Source organism: Eleutherodactylus coqui, chromosome 8 (assembly GCF_035609145.1).
Source record: "Eleutherodactylus coqui strain aEleCoq1 chromosome 8, aEleCoq1.hap1, whole genome shotgun sequence".
Classification (NCBI taxonomy): domain Eukaryota; kingdom Metazoa; phylum Chordata; class Amphibia; order Anura; family Eleutherodactylidae; genus Eleutherodactylus; species Eleutherodactylus coqui.
Window position 1 is genome coordinate 22,363,587 of NC_089844.1, and position 14,349 is coordinate 22,377,935.

At 45.1% G+C, this 14,349-nt stretch overlaps 1 protein-coding gene across 1 annotated transcript in view; it reads right to left on the minus strand.

The window, feature by feature from the left end:
* The window catches only part of LOC136576196 (protein mono-ADP-ribosyltransferase PARP14-like), a 913,674-nt gene that overhangs the window by 628,506 nt on the left and 270,819 nt on the right, over window positions 1-14,349 (minus strand). The gene's annotated exons all lie outside the window — the stretch shown is intronic.

Genomic DNA, 14,349 nt, shown 5'->3' on the forward strand with positions numbered 1-14,349 from the left:
AAAATTATTGTATCCACAATTATCTGGTGTAAGATATACTGGTAATGTATACCAAGTCGGACCTGCCATACATTTCTGTCTAGGTACATGGAGCTGCCGGGGATGCGCAGAATACACGAAAAGGCGCATGCCTCATCATATTTTTAGCACGCAGTGCGCCTGGGAGAATTGTACCAAGCCTGGCACAGGAAATGCTGGACTTAGTGTATTTTCCCCAGCATGTATCAGGTAGTAAGAAAAGCAGTGCGGCTATCTTTATTTGTCCAGAACCACAGAGTCGCTTTAAGTTTTCCATCCCTTTATACAGGCTCTTTGAACAGAAGGCTACCTCAGATTATGTTGCGGCACACCTGATTACTGAAGCAGCCTTGTTGGTTACATACAGATACTATTGAGCCATTATCATGCTACTGTTAGATAGATACCAAATATTCTTTCCTCCTAGCACTGTTATAGCCTGCTGCAATTATGAAGGCGCTGGTGTCGCAGCTTAAGTCTGTAACACAAGTGCTATATCTTTATTTCAGATGTAAAAGTCATAGTAGAAAAGGAACATATCTTTGGTAAGAAGACGATCTCCGTATATCGATACTACCCCACCTTGAATATCGCTCTGTATGGGAGGAAAAGACCTTGTGTGGTAAGACCACCATCGATCCAGATCCCGAACAGTCCATACTTATTAGAATTCATATGGAAGGATGATAAATTGAAGCAAAGCATGGAGAAGAGGTCCTGTCCTCGGTTGAGGGAGAGAGAGGGGGGCGGGAGGGGGAACAAGGGGGCTGTAGGAAAGGAAGAGAGAGTGAACAGAGGGGTCTGGAGGAAGAAAGAAGGGTGGGGACAGAGAAGTCTGGAGGGAGAGAGAAGGGGGGGCAGAGGGGTCGTCTGAAGAGTAAGAGAAGGGGGGAGATGGAGGGGTCTCTAGGGAGAGAGAAGGAGGGGGAGACAGAGGCGTTTGGATTTAGAGAAAAAGGGGGGATGGAGGGGTCTAGAGTGAGAGAAAAGGGGGGGGACAGAGGGAGACAAACGGGGGGGGGGGGGAACAGAGGGGTCTGGAGGGAGACAAAAGGGGTGGGGCGGACGGGTCTGAACGGAGAGAAAAAGGTGGAGGGGGGTCTGGAGGGAGAGAAAGTGGGGGACAGGGGAGCTATCTGGAGGGTGAGAAGGGGGAGGATGATGACGGGGAAGGGGTCTGGAGGGATGAGAAAGGGGGGGACGATAGGGGAGGGGTCTGGAGGGAAAGAAAAGTGGGGGAACGGAGGTAGAGAAAAGGTGGGGACAGAGGGGTCTAGAAAGAGAGAAAAGGGGGGGCTGAAGAGTCTGGAGGGAGAGAAAGGGGGGATGGAGGGGTCTGAAGGAAAAGAAAAGGGGGGACGGAGGGGTCTGGAGGAAAAGAAAAAGGGGGGTGGAGGGAGAAAAAAGGGGGGCAGAGGGGTCTGGAGGGAGACAAAGGGGGGGGGCTTAAAAGTCTGGAGCGACAGAAAAGGGGGGGGGACTGGATGGAGGGAAAGAGGGGGGGACCCAGTAGGGGGCTGGAGGGAGAGAAAAGGGTGGTACGGAGGGGTCTGGAGGAAAACAGAAGGGGTGGGAGGAGTGGTCTGGAGGGAGAGAAAAGGGGAGGACGTAGGGAGAGAAAAGGGGGGTGGATGGATGGGTCTGGATGGAGATAAACGGGGGGTGGATGGAGGGGTCTGGATGTGGAGAAAAGGGGGGATAGAGGGGTCTGGAGGGAGAGAAAAGGGGGTGGATGGAGGGGTCTGGGAGGAGAGAAAAGGGGGGGACGTTGGGGGAGGGGTCCAGAGGAAGAGAAGGGGGGGCAGAGGGGTCTGGAGGGAGAGAGAAGGCGTGGGCAGAGGGTTCTGCAGGAAGAGAGGAGGGGAGTTGGGTCTGGCGGAGGAGGGAAGAGGTCTGGCAGAGGAGGGGTCATAAGGGAGAGAGAAGGGGGGACGGAGGGGTCTGAAGGAAGAGAGAAGAGGGGACAGAGGGGTCTGAACAGAGAGAGTAGGGGAGGGGAATGGGGGGGCTGAAGCGAAATAAAGAAGGGGGGATGGAGGGGTCTGAAGAGAGAGAGAAGGGGGGACGGTGGGGTTTGAAGGGAGAGAGAAGGGGGGAAATGGAGGGGTCTGAAGGGAAAGAGAAGGTGGAGATGGAGGGGGCCGAAGGGAGAGAGAAGGGGAAGATGGAGGGGTCTTAAGGGAGAGAGAAGGGGGGGACAGAGGGGTCTGAAAAGAGAGAAGGGGGGAGATGGAGGGGTCTGAAGGGAAAGAGAAGGGGGAGATGGAGGGGTCTGAAGGGAGAGAAAAGGAGGATGGCAGAGGCGTCTGGATGTAGAGAAAAGGGGGGGCAGAAGAGTCTAGAGGGAGAGAAAAGGGGGGACGGAGGGGTCTAAAGAGAGAAAAGGGGGGGTGGATGGAGGGGTCTGTATGTAGAGAAAAGGGGGGGGTGGAGGGGTTTGGAGGAAGAGAAAAGGGGGGTGGACAGAGGGGTCTGGGGGGAGAGAAAAAGGGGGGATGTTGGGGGAAGGGTCCAGAGAGAGAGAAAGGGGGGGATGGAGGGGTCTGGAGGGAGAGAGAAGGGGTAGGCAGGGGGGTCTGCAGGGAGAGAGGAGGGGAGTGGGGTCTGGCGGAGGAGGGGAGAGCAGTCTGGCAGAAGAGAGAGTAGGGGGGGACCGAGGTGTCTTAAGGGAGAGAGAAGGGGGTTGGTGGGGTCTGAACGGAGAGAGAAGGGGGGGATGGAGGGGTATGAAGGGAGAGAGAAGGGGGAGACAGAGGGGTCTGACTGGGGTGGAGGTCGTGGGTATGAGACCTGACACAAGTATAGAACAGACAGAAAACTGCAGTGATAGCTGGACACATAGAGATCCCTGTGTCTGTATTTTTCAATAATCAGATACACTCTGAAAAATATCAGATTTGCTTGGGTTTAGATATGTTAGCATCTAGAGATGACGTACTCGTCCGAGCTTGATGCTCGCTCAAGCATTAGGGTACTCGAGATGCACATTACTCGAGACGAGCACCACGCGGTACTCGAGTCAATTCCTTTTCCTTCCCTGCATGTTTTGCTTCATTTTCTGGCCAATAGACATGCAGGGAAGGCATTACAACCTCCTCCTGTGACGTTCCAGCCCTATCCCACCCCCCTGCAGTGAGTGGCTGGCGAGATCAAGTGACCGCTGAGTACTTAAAGCGGTCCCGCCCGCGGCTCGCCTCAGACACACGCTGGCAGAGATTAGGGAGAGTGCTGTTCCTGCTATAGTGAGAGTGTTAGGCTACTGTTAGTGTCTTCAAGGACCCCAATGGTCCTTCTTGGGGCCACATCTTACTGTGTGCATTACTGTTGTGGCTGCTGGGAGCAGTTTTGCACAATTTTTTTTTTTTCATCTTGGGCTGGGCAGGCTATTGCGTTCTCAGTCTGCAGTCAATTATACAGAGTATAGGGGCAGTACTGGTCAGGCAGGGACAGTGGTAGTGGAGAATCCTGTCAACAAGTACCCCAACGGTCCTTCTTAGGGCTACCTCTGACCGTGTGCATTTTACTGCGTGGCTGCTGGGAGTTGTAGTGCCTGACTATTACCCAGCTAGGCCTTTTTGCAGCCTTTCGTATAATTGTTTTCTGGCTGCAGTTTGCGTTACATAAGCGCTGTCAGCCTCCAACTGCACGATAATAATTGCATATTTTTTTACACCGCTCTGTGTGTGCCGTCAACTTCACGCACAGCGTGCGGCGACAGCCCCTGATAAAGGGAAAGCCATATAGACGCTATATAGCCTGTATTCTTTTTTTTTTTTTAATTGAAATAAAAGCTCCTCCTAAGGGCTACCTGTGACCGTGCGCATTTTACTGCCTGGCTGCTGGGAGTTGTAGTGAATCAGTATTGCACGGCTAGGCCTGTTTGCAGCCTTCCTTATTCGTTGTTTCTGCCTGAAGTTAGCGTAACATAACCGCTGTCAGCGTGAAAGTGTACGCCAATAATTCCATAATTATTCACACCGCTCTGTGTGTGCCGTCAACTTCACACACAGTGTACGGCCACAGCCCCTCATAGAGGGAAAGACATATACATGCTATATAGCCTGTATTCTTTTTCAAAACAATTTAAATAAAAACTCCTTTGTTGGGCTACCTGTGACCGTGTGTATTTTACTGCCTGGCTGCTGGGAGTTGTAGTGAATCACTATTGCACGGCTAGGCCTGTTTGTTAGAGGGGTCTGCCTATACTTCTGCCATGTAAATAAAAGAAGTAAAAAATGGATAGCGCTCCAATAAATGGATGGGGAATAGTTGTCAAGAGAGAGTATATATAACAATATAATGAAAATATGGTAAAAAAATCGTAAAAAAATTGAAGATGACTCACCCCGTGACGCCGGGCGTTTCGAAACGCGTCGCAATAAAAGAATTTTTCGTACACATCTTTTGAATCCTATATGCCATCTTGGATTCAGGGGTGCTTAATCATTAGCACCCCTGCGAAGTAAGTAATATCCGTTATTACACGAACTCCTCTTATTCACCTGGATGATCTGTTCTTTTCCGTAACACCGGAGCGCAGGATTAATTTTCTTTTGTTTCTGATCTGCCATGTAAATGTTACAGGGGTCTTCTTATACTGCTGCCACAAGGATATTACTGGGGTCTGCCTATACTGCTGCCATGTTAATTTTACAGGGGTTTGCCTATACTGCCGCCACAAGGATGTTACTGGGGTCTGCCAATACTGCTGCCAAGTAAATGTTACAGGGGTCTGTCTATACTTCTGCTAATGAAATGTTACTGGGGTCTGTCTATACTGTTACTACAGAAATGTTACTGGGGTCCCCCTAGATTTCTGCAACATAACTGTTACTGGGGTCAGCTTACACCTTTGCTACATGAATATTACAGGGGTCTGTGTACACTATGGGTGCACTAAGTCTTCCCATCGTGGTGTTCTACCTAACTGGCCCCCAAAAAAACCCGACTGACTAGGGCATGGATTGTGGGCCGAGGCCAACATGTATTTTCTCTCACATTACCACAGCTATCCGAGGCACTGCAATGGGATTTCTTGATGTACCGTCTGTGTGTTCCTGCTAGCCACCCATGCTGTGGGTGCACACAGACTTGCCATAGCGGAGTTTTACCTGCCTGGCACTTTTAAAAAAAACTAAATGTCTAGGGCATGGAGTGTGGGACTTCTCATTGAGGTGTTTTATCTGTCTGTCCACAAAACACTGCGAGACTTGGGTAGGGTGCAGAGTGTAGATGGTTTACCCCTCGCGTTGTCGATGAGGTATCCGACACCCAAACAGAATGAGTAGTGTGTGGACACATGGAGTCCCCATTGCTATGTCACTCGCAGCACCTTGGGCGACACAAGGTGTTTGCTGGGACAGAGGCTGACCCAGATCCTGCTCACATACTTCCCACACCGAGTATTGCTGCATTGTGGAGATGTGTAGAAGTGCTGGGCTGGCAGCGGAGTCCCCTTTATGCCCACATTTGCAGCTCCTGGCACAGGATTGGAATGAAGATCGAACATCAATCTATTATCAATTCTCAACAGCATTGTGGGCTATCGCCCCCCCCCCCCTTTCAAAGAGGGTCACTGCCTGGCCCTGCCAACCCTTTGCAGTGTGTGCCTCTGGTTCTTCCTCATTGCAGATGCACGTGGAAATAGACATGAGGGTGGTGTAGCGATGAAGCGAGCGTGTGGCATGAGGGCAGCTGAAGGCTGCGCAGGGACACTTTTGTATGCGCTGCAGATGCAGGGTTGTGCGCGGGGGGTGGGTGGGCAGCATGTAACCCAGGAGAAGAGGCAGCGGTGTGTCCTGCAGGCAGTGATTGTGCTTGGTTGGAGGTAGTGTGGTGCTTAGCTAAGGTGTGCCTTGCTAATGAGGGTTTGTCCAAAGTAAAAATTGTTAGGGGGGGGGCACTCTTGCCGCTATTGTGGCTTTATAGTGAGACCTGGGAACCTGAGATGCAGCCCTGCATGTTCCCTCTCGCCTGCCCTATCCGTTTCTGTGTCATTTCCATCACTTTCTTAGGTTTTGCAGATTTTCACAAATGAAAACCTTAGCGAGCATTGGTCATATACAAAAATGCTCGAGTCGCCCATTGACTTCAATGGAGTTCGTTACTCGAAACGAACTCTCGAGCATCGCGGAAAGCTCGACTCGAGCAACGAGCACCCGAGCATTTTGGTGCTCGCTCATCTCTATTAGCATCTCAAGGAAGTGTATGTGGTAAATTTAATTTTACATTTTGCTGTGTCCAGATTGATGGTGAAGATTCTTTAGAAATTCCAGACGTGCTACGTTTTTCATCCTGTGTCCCAGATCAGAGCTGGAATGGATGGAATCCTAATAATTTGTTTGAGCGGGTGGTTCTAAGTATAGACCCCCCCTAGACCAGTGATGGTGAACCTTTCAGAGACAAAGTGCCCAAACTGCAACACAAAACCCACTTATTTATCGCAAAGTGCCAACACGCCAGGGAGCGGGGCTTATCACGACATACAATTTTACCTTTGTTGCTCTAAAAAGGCCAGGGTGTTTCAAAATAGACAGCGTGCACATTTTGACAGCTTTTTGGGTGTGGAAATTGTACGTAAGTTCTGGAGTCTGTACGTGGTTCATGTACAGGGCATTGTGTTCTTTTCTGAAGGCCTTAAAGGCATCATCAGACTGAACCAAACTTCTATAAACCAAACTAAATTTTTCTTTTACAACTCCCTCCTCAAATATCTTAAAAATGTCTTTCAAGGACGTTCCCTAGGTAGTGAAAACAAGGCAAAGTAACCTGCTATCTTTGCTACGCTCACTAGCCCTGCCTGATGAGACCCGCCCCGAGGAAAGTCAGGAGATCTTCCTCCTACTCCTCTGCCCATCCCCCAACTGGTTCAGGTCTCTACTATCCCTATGTTCTTCATTAACATAGTTCCTTTAAACAATAACTCAGTATATGGAGGAGTCATGCAGATGTTAAGATAGCTTCATTAAAATCAATATATGCGTGGATAAATGAGTCCAATAATAGTCCATTATAATAATTTGTCCATGGTGTGTATATCATAGTCCATTAGTTTTGAGCATCTCCCAAAGAGTATGGAATCCTTTAGAGTACGCTTTCATATCCACAATACATGCAATTGTCGAATTTCTGCAGCGTGTGCTTTCCACATAAGGTATAAGGTGCTTTGTCAGTTGTCAGCACAGTCATAAGGTGCGTTTCAGTATACAACACTTTTGAAAATTTCTTGCCTGGAAAACATTTGCAATTAGTACTCATGATTTTTTTACATACCATGACAACAATCTTAATGATGATGGCGATCACCAGAATCAAGAGAACCCCTTGTAAAAACATATTCATAACTCCTGAGATCATTCCACCCAAACCTTTAAACCAATTTGCAGGGTTTAAATAGAATAACCATTCTGGCCATTTGGTCTCATCATCGGATATAGCTTTATGATACAGCTCCTTCACTTTCCTCGCTTGCTCTAGATCATGTGTGATCTGCAATGTTCCTGATAGATTTATGTAGTGACAACAAGATGGTCCGACTATTTAGCATAGCCCTCCTTGCGAAGCAGTGAGGTAGTCTAAAACTACTGTATGCTGATTAGTGACTAAGATCAATTGTTTAGTGTATTCATTCTGAATGCCTAATATATCAAATAAAGTGTCGGTAATGTTATCAAAAGCATCTCCCAAAGCTTCTATCATATGAGTGTTCCTTAAGGAATTGAACATCATACCTACAGACCCTCCCAACACTGCTCCCGCTTTCCAGGCCCAGTGTGTGTGTGCAAAATATACCTTCTTTTCTGATGTATCACGTTTATATAACATATGTGATGGAATGTGTTGATAAGGAAATTCAGCATTTCTCCAGACCAGGTGGCTGGTTCTAACTTTGCTAGGGTGCATGTACCTCCAGCTCCAAGTGGTATCCACCTGTAAGCCTTACCGCCAGTAAGTACTGGCAGTTTAATCTGTGCCCCATGTATGAAAGTGTTTGCAATGTAGGCTAACAAAACTGTGTCAGGGAATAGGCACCATGAAGTAGTTTTATCTTCAGTAAGTACTGCATAGTAGGCTTTAGGGTTACACCTTGGCTGTTCACCCTCCGCTCGCTCCTGCAATACTTGTTGATCAGAATCTACAGTTTGTCTAGGTCCACGTATTTCTCCCCCTCCTTATAGTACCCCTGCAGTTCCTTACACTGATTTTAAGATCTAAAAAGGTTAGACTGTCTTTTTCAATCTCAGCAGTGAAAAACAAGTTCAGATTGTTAATGTTTAAGATCTTGACAAACTCATAGAACTCCTCTGTGTCACCGGACCACAAGATTAGAATGTCGTCAATATAGCGGACCCACAGGTCCACCATGGAAGTCCATTTCTCGTTATTGTCGTTAAAGACGACTTTTTCCTCCCACCAGCCCAGGAGGAGATTGGCGTACGTGGGAGCACAAGGGCTCCCCATAGCCATCCCCCTGAGCTGGTGGAAGATCCGCCCATCAAAGAGAAAAAAATTGTGTTTCAGAACAAATGATAGTAGGTTTAGCACAAACTCGTTATGTTTAGAGGCAAAAATCCCTCTCTGTTTTAGATAGTGTCTGACTGCCTCTAGTCCATTGGTATGTAGAATTGAACCATATAAGGAATCGACATCCAAACTTGCGAGTTATACTCCAGGGGGAATATAGATGCCCTCTAGTCATTTTAAAATTTCCGTAGTATCTTTTACGTACGATGGCAGTGACTCCACAAAAGGTCGAAGGACCCTGTCAAGGTAAGTACTTATCCCTTCTGTAATATTTCCTATGCCCGACACAATGAGCCTGCCCTTTAAAGGGACTAGGCCCTTGTGAATTTTAAGTAGTCCGTAAAAAGTGGCTATCCTAGGATATTGTGGATAAAGATATTGATATTCATTATCATCGATCAGATGTTGATCTCTTGCAGATGTTAAGAGGTCTTTCAGTTGTTTCAAAAATACATCAGTAGGATCTACCCTTAATATGGCATAGTTTGTGTCGTCCTTCAATATGTTCAAACACATTTCTTTGTATTTTTCACAGTCAAGAATCACTATATTTCCCCCCTTGTCGGAGGGTTTTATAACCACCGATTTGTCCTTTTCTAATTGTAGTAGTGCCTTTTTCTCTTCTGCTGATAAATTCTGCTAATGGATAATTTTGTGTTCCTGAGCCAGATTTTTCAATTCCTTATTAACCATAGCCTCAAATATTTCAATATGAGGATAGTCTCCAGTCGGGGGGTTCTTTGTGTTTTTGTGTTTCAGGGTCGTGAAAGGTCCATCCCCAGGGTCTTTTTGGCCTTCTATGGATAATTCCTCTAAATCATTGAGGAAATTAATATCCTTTAGGTCAATACCCATTTCATTGCATTTTTTCCGATCCTGAATCATGAAAAATGTCTTCCATTTAAGTTTTCGAAGAAATAGGGCAATGTCTTTAGTCCACTGGAAGCTCTCGTACTTATTAGTTGGTATGAAGGAAAGTCCTTTTTTCAATAAATTCATCTCTGTTGTTGTAAGGCTTTTCCCTGAGAGATTAATAACTTGAAGTTCATCTGAGGGGGTAGTGGTCGTCTCATGTAGTGGGACATTATCATCACTCATCCCTCCCAAACTAATATAATCCCTCCCAAACTAAAATATCGCCCTACAGAAGATATAATAAAATGCAATGAGGAATGTAAACATACGAAAAAAACCAATGGGTTATATGTGTTTTTTCCGCACTACGATAATCCTATGAGGTCAGGATGTCATTAAGTTGTAATAATATATAAAGAATGCAGACTGATCTAAGGAAAAAGAGATATATACATAATTGTCTATAAGGGTCAATATATGAACCATTTGTGAATAAGGCTATGAGAAACATATGAATATTATGACCACAGGACTGTATACAAAAATGGATGGGCAAATCAAATCAGTAAACACTGTACATCAAAGGTGTAGTGCTCCCATAGTCCTAAAATTATGTAGGTCATAGAGTGGTGAATGGGATGTTTATACCAACTGCATGTTCCAACAAATATATAACTGTGATCTCCAAATAAGTATAGGGAGAATAATAAAAAAAGAAAAAATATTCATCAGCAAATTGAGTAAACAAACACGCTATATACGTGGAGCTCCCATAGCCAAACATCTCTTTATTCACATTATGAGATACATATATAATGACCACTTGACTATCAATATCACAAAAAGTACAAGTGCGGAATAATAATAATAAATAAGAACCCTTAGGTTATTAGGTCTCTCCAGATACCATAGCATCGATGGCAACATTATGGTAATAGGCTGCTATAGATATACCTCTGACCGCGCAGACGCAGTAAACTTCTGTTGGCACTTTGAAAAACATGGAGAAGAAAGTGACGAACATAAGCGCATGCGCAAGCGGTTGTATTCCAGTTGCTATGAGGATCTCTTCACAACGTGCGGCTAGTTCTTCACCCCCGCTGTTCAATATTAGAACACGGGTTTCATCTGAACTACGCATGCGCGGAGTCTTCTTGCAAATCATGCGAGAGGACAAGACTGACGTATGTCACTGGTTACCATGGAGACCGTTGTACACCGCGCGGCCAGGTCTTTTCCTTGCCGTGTAATATGACGACACGGGATATGTACGGACTGCGCATGCGCGAGGTCTTCTCGCAAATCATGCGAGAGGAGACACTGACGTATGTTCTCCAGTGATATCTGTATGGCACGGGGGATACTTACCCCTGGATTTAGATTGGTGGATGCGATGAGGGAGGTGGAGACACGGATACAAAAGGTGAGCACCTCGCCGGTCATACCATTTCTGCATGATGCTCGCTATGAGCTGTATCGCTGCTGCTCATTAGGGAATGAGAAACAAATCCCTTGTGCAGCTCTAATATAAACCCTCCTGATGAACTAGCTTTGAGAACGGTTAGCTAGGGAAATGCGTTGAGGTATGGAGAGATAGGACTAGATCAATAAATCAGCTGACTTCCCAGAGCATGATATAAGACAAAAATCGGCATATGAGGAGATTGAACCACTAACTATCAAAAGTCTGGATGTGGTGCTTAATATACAACTAGCCCACATAATAAAGACAGGAGACCCACATGCATGAGTAGGGATCTGCAAGTTTAAATGTGCAGTAAACCCATATGCATGATTTGGAGTCTAGGAGGCAAAGTGGAGTGAATACAATGCCCAAACTGATTTATTGACTGATGGTACAAACAGCTGACACTATTACATTGCCTGCTGTACAATAAAAATTATGTCCTATACTTACGTGAAAAGGATTTGATGAGGATCCTAACACAAATATTTTCATACAGCTACGAGCATTGAGAGTGACTAACACCATTCAAGAACAAACTGTATAAAGTGTCCAGATTGAGAGTATATATAGTCAATACCAGGATAATATATACAATCATCGACTACATTGTATTAAAGGACTTAATATCCTATAGAGATGATTAACATAAGGTTTATACCATAAACCTTATCCTGGCAAAAATTAAATTTGACTATTATTATTGTGACGCTTTCCTTTTGGAAAATAGATCTATTTAGCGTCCTGAGTATAATTTATACTCTCAATACTCTCTCTAAATGTGACACTATACGGTACATGATAGCGTTTCTGTGATGTGCTATCAATTATTTTGATGCACATCTTGATGAATTATATCAATAGGAATCCTTGAGATAACCATATAAATTCCTCGTAAAATCTCCAAATCAGCTACAGTAAAAACATGAAAATATATGTATTGTATCTAAGTGAGCTCACTAATACTGTTGTGAGACACATATAAACTAAGCATATTTTGGGAGAGGATAAAGAGTACTGTACCTATTTACAAACTCTATAAGGGTTCCCGTATGGCTCTTGAAACGCTCTAACTTATTAATTTATTATTTGTAGCGTGTCTCTGACTAGATAGTCTTTTTTATTACATATTGAATAAAAGTTAATTTTTATTCCTATTCGGTGAGACGCCTAAAAGGAAAAAGTGCGACTTACGCCAGAACTCTGGCACAACAGCAGTAATAAATGTGCCCCTATGTATCGAGCCGCACAGGTCTTACATTGGAGAAAGACTCCTGTGTGGGATGATACATGGGGGGACGTTTATAAAGGCTTTTCTGCCAGAATTCTAGTGTAGACTAGTTGCTAACTGTATAAAACTTTGCATTTTTTTTCGTGCACTCTCGACACTTTTTAAAAAGTGGGCGGAGCTCATTGGGAGGGGGCGTGGCTGCCACGGATTGACATATTTATGTAGTATTTACGCCAGAAACTGGCATGACCACATACAACAAATGTACGCAAGGTTTGAGCTGGTGTACATTTCTGTGTAGGTATACCGAAGTGACAAGAAGCGCCTAAGAAATGAAAAGCCTGTGCTACTCAACAGATTAGCTGCATTGTGCACTAGGGAAATCTTATTAAGACCGGTGTTTGAAATGCCGGTCTTATTAAATATTCCCCATGGGGTTTGTGTTCTGGTGCCAATGCAAATTGGTCAGTTTTGGATGGATGCTGGTGACCCTTTCGTTTTATCCCGATAGCTGAATATGTTGGGTTACCAAGCTGCTCTGGTTTGTACCTGACAACTCAACGCTACCTTTCTGCATAGCAAAATAGTATTTAGTGTGTGAATTGCGGGCGATGCCCTTTTTTGCTGAGACTTGTGCCACGAAATGTGCTTGACGTCCTGATAAATAGGATGATTGGTCAAAAAAGTCCTTGATGTGCGCCAATAAAAGGAGAAGCAGATCAATGTGTGGATGGCTGCGAAAGATGCCCCTGAATTACTCCATAAGCTGGATCCCCTACATCTGGCTGGCAGTTGTAGGCACTTGTAGGGTCACTACTTCCTGCTATGGCACTTACCACCATTATAAGGACCATGTCCGGTCGGTACTTATGAGAATATTTCTGGGATGAAGGTAACACCAGATCTTCTTATGTGTCTTAATGTACTGAGAAGGACGCATGCAGACCAGATGCCAATCACATCATCACTGCCACAAAGTGCCTTACTACTCAGGGTTAGAAGAACTCGGCCAATCCTTCTCTTTTGGAAATCTACCATCCGCACACAGGACAATGGAATGACTGTCCGCTCTGTGGTCCTTATGGGACCAGACTTTAGTCTGACTGCACCTATAATTTACACTACCGTTCAAAAGTTTGGGGTCACATTGAAATGTCCATATTTTTGAAGGAAAAGCACTGTACTTTTCAATGAAGATAACTTTAAACTAGTCCTAACTTTAAACAAATGCACTCTATACATTGCTAATGTGGTAAATGACTATTCTAGCTGCAAATGTCTGGTTTTTTGTGCAATATCTACAAAGGTGAATAGAGGCCCATTTCCAGCAACTATCACTCCAGTGTTCTAATGGTACAATGTGTTTGCTCATTGGCTCAGAAGGCTAATTGATGATTAGAAAACCCTTGTGCAATCATGTTCACACATCTGAAAACAGTCTAGCTCGTTACAGAAGCTACAAAACTGACCTTCCTGTGAGCAGATTGAGTTTCTGGAGCATCACATTTGTGGGGTCAATTAAACGCTCAAAATGGCCAGAAAAAGAGAACTTTCATCTGAAACTCGACAGTCTATTCTTGTTCTTAGAAATGAAGGCTATTCCATGCGAGAAATTGCTAAGAAATTGAAGATTTCCTACAACGGTGTGTACTACTCCCTTCAGAGGACAGCACAAACAGGCTCTAACCAGAGTAGAAAAAGAAGTGGGAGGCCGCGTTGCACAACTAAGCAAGAAGATAAGCACATTAGAGTCTCTAGTTTGAGAAACAGACACCTCACAGGTACCCAACTGGCATCTTCATTAAATAGTACCCGCAAAACACCAGTGTCAACATCTACAGTGAAGAGGCGGCTGTGGGATTTTGGGCTTCAGGGCAGAGTGGCAAAGAAAAAGCCATATCTGAGACTGGCCAATAAAAGAAAAAGATTAAGATGGGCAAAAGAACACAGACATTGGACAGAGGAAGACTGGAAAAAAGTGTTGTGGTCGGATGAATCCAAGTTTGAGGTGTTTGGATCACAAAGAAGAACGTTTGTGAGACGCAGAACAAATGAAAAGATGCTGGAAGAATGCCTGACGCCATCTGTTAAGCATGGTGGAGGTAATGTGATGGTCTGGGGTTGCTTTGGTGCTGGTAAGGTGGGAGATTTGTACAGGGTAAAAGGGATTCTGAATAAGGAAGGCTATCACTCCATTTTGCAACGCCATGCCATACCCAGTGGACAGCGCTTGATTGGAACCAATTTCATCCTACAA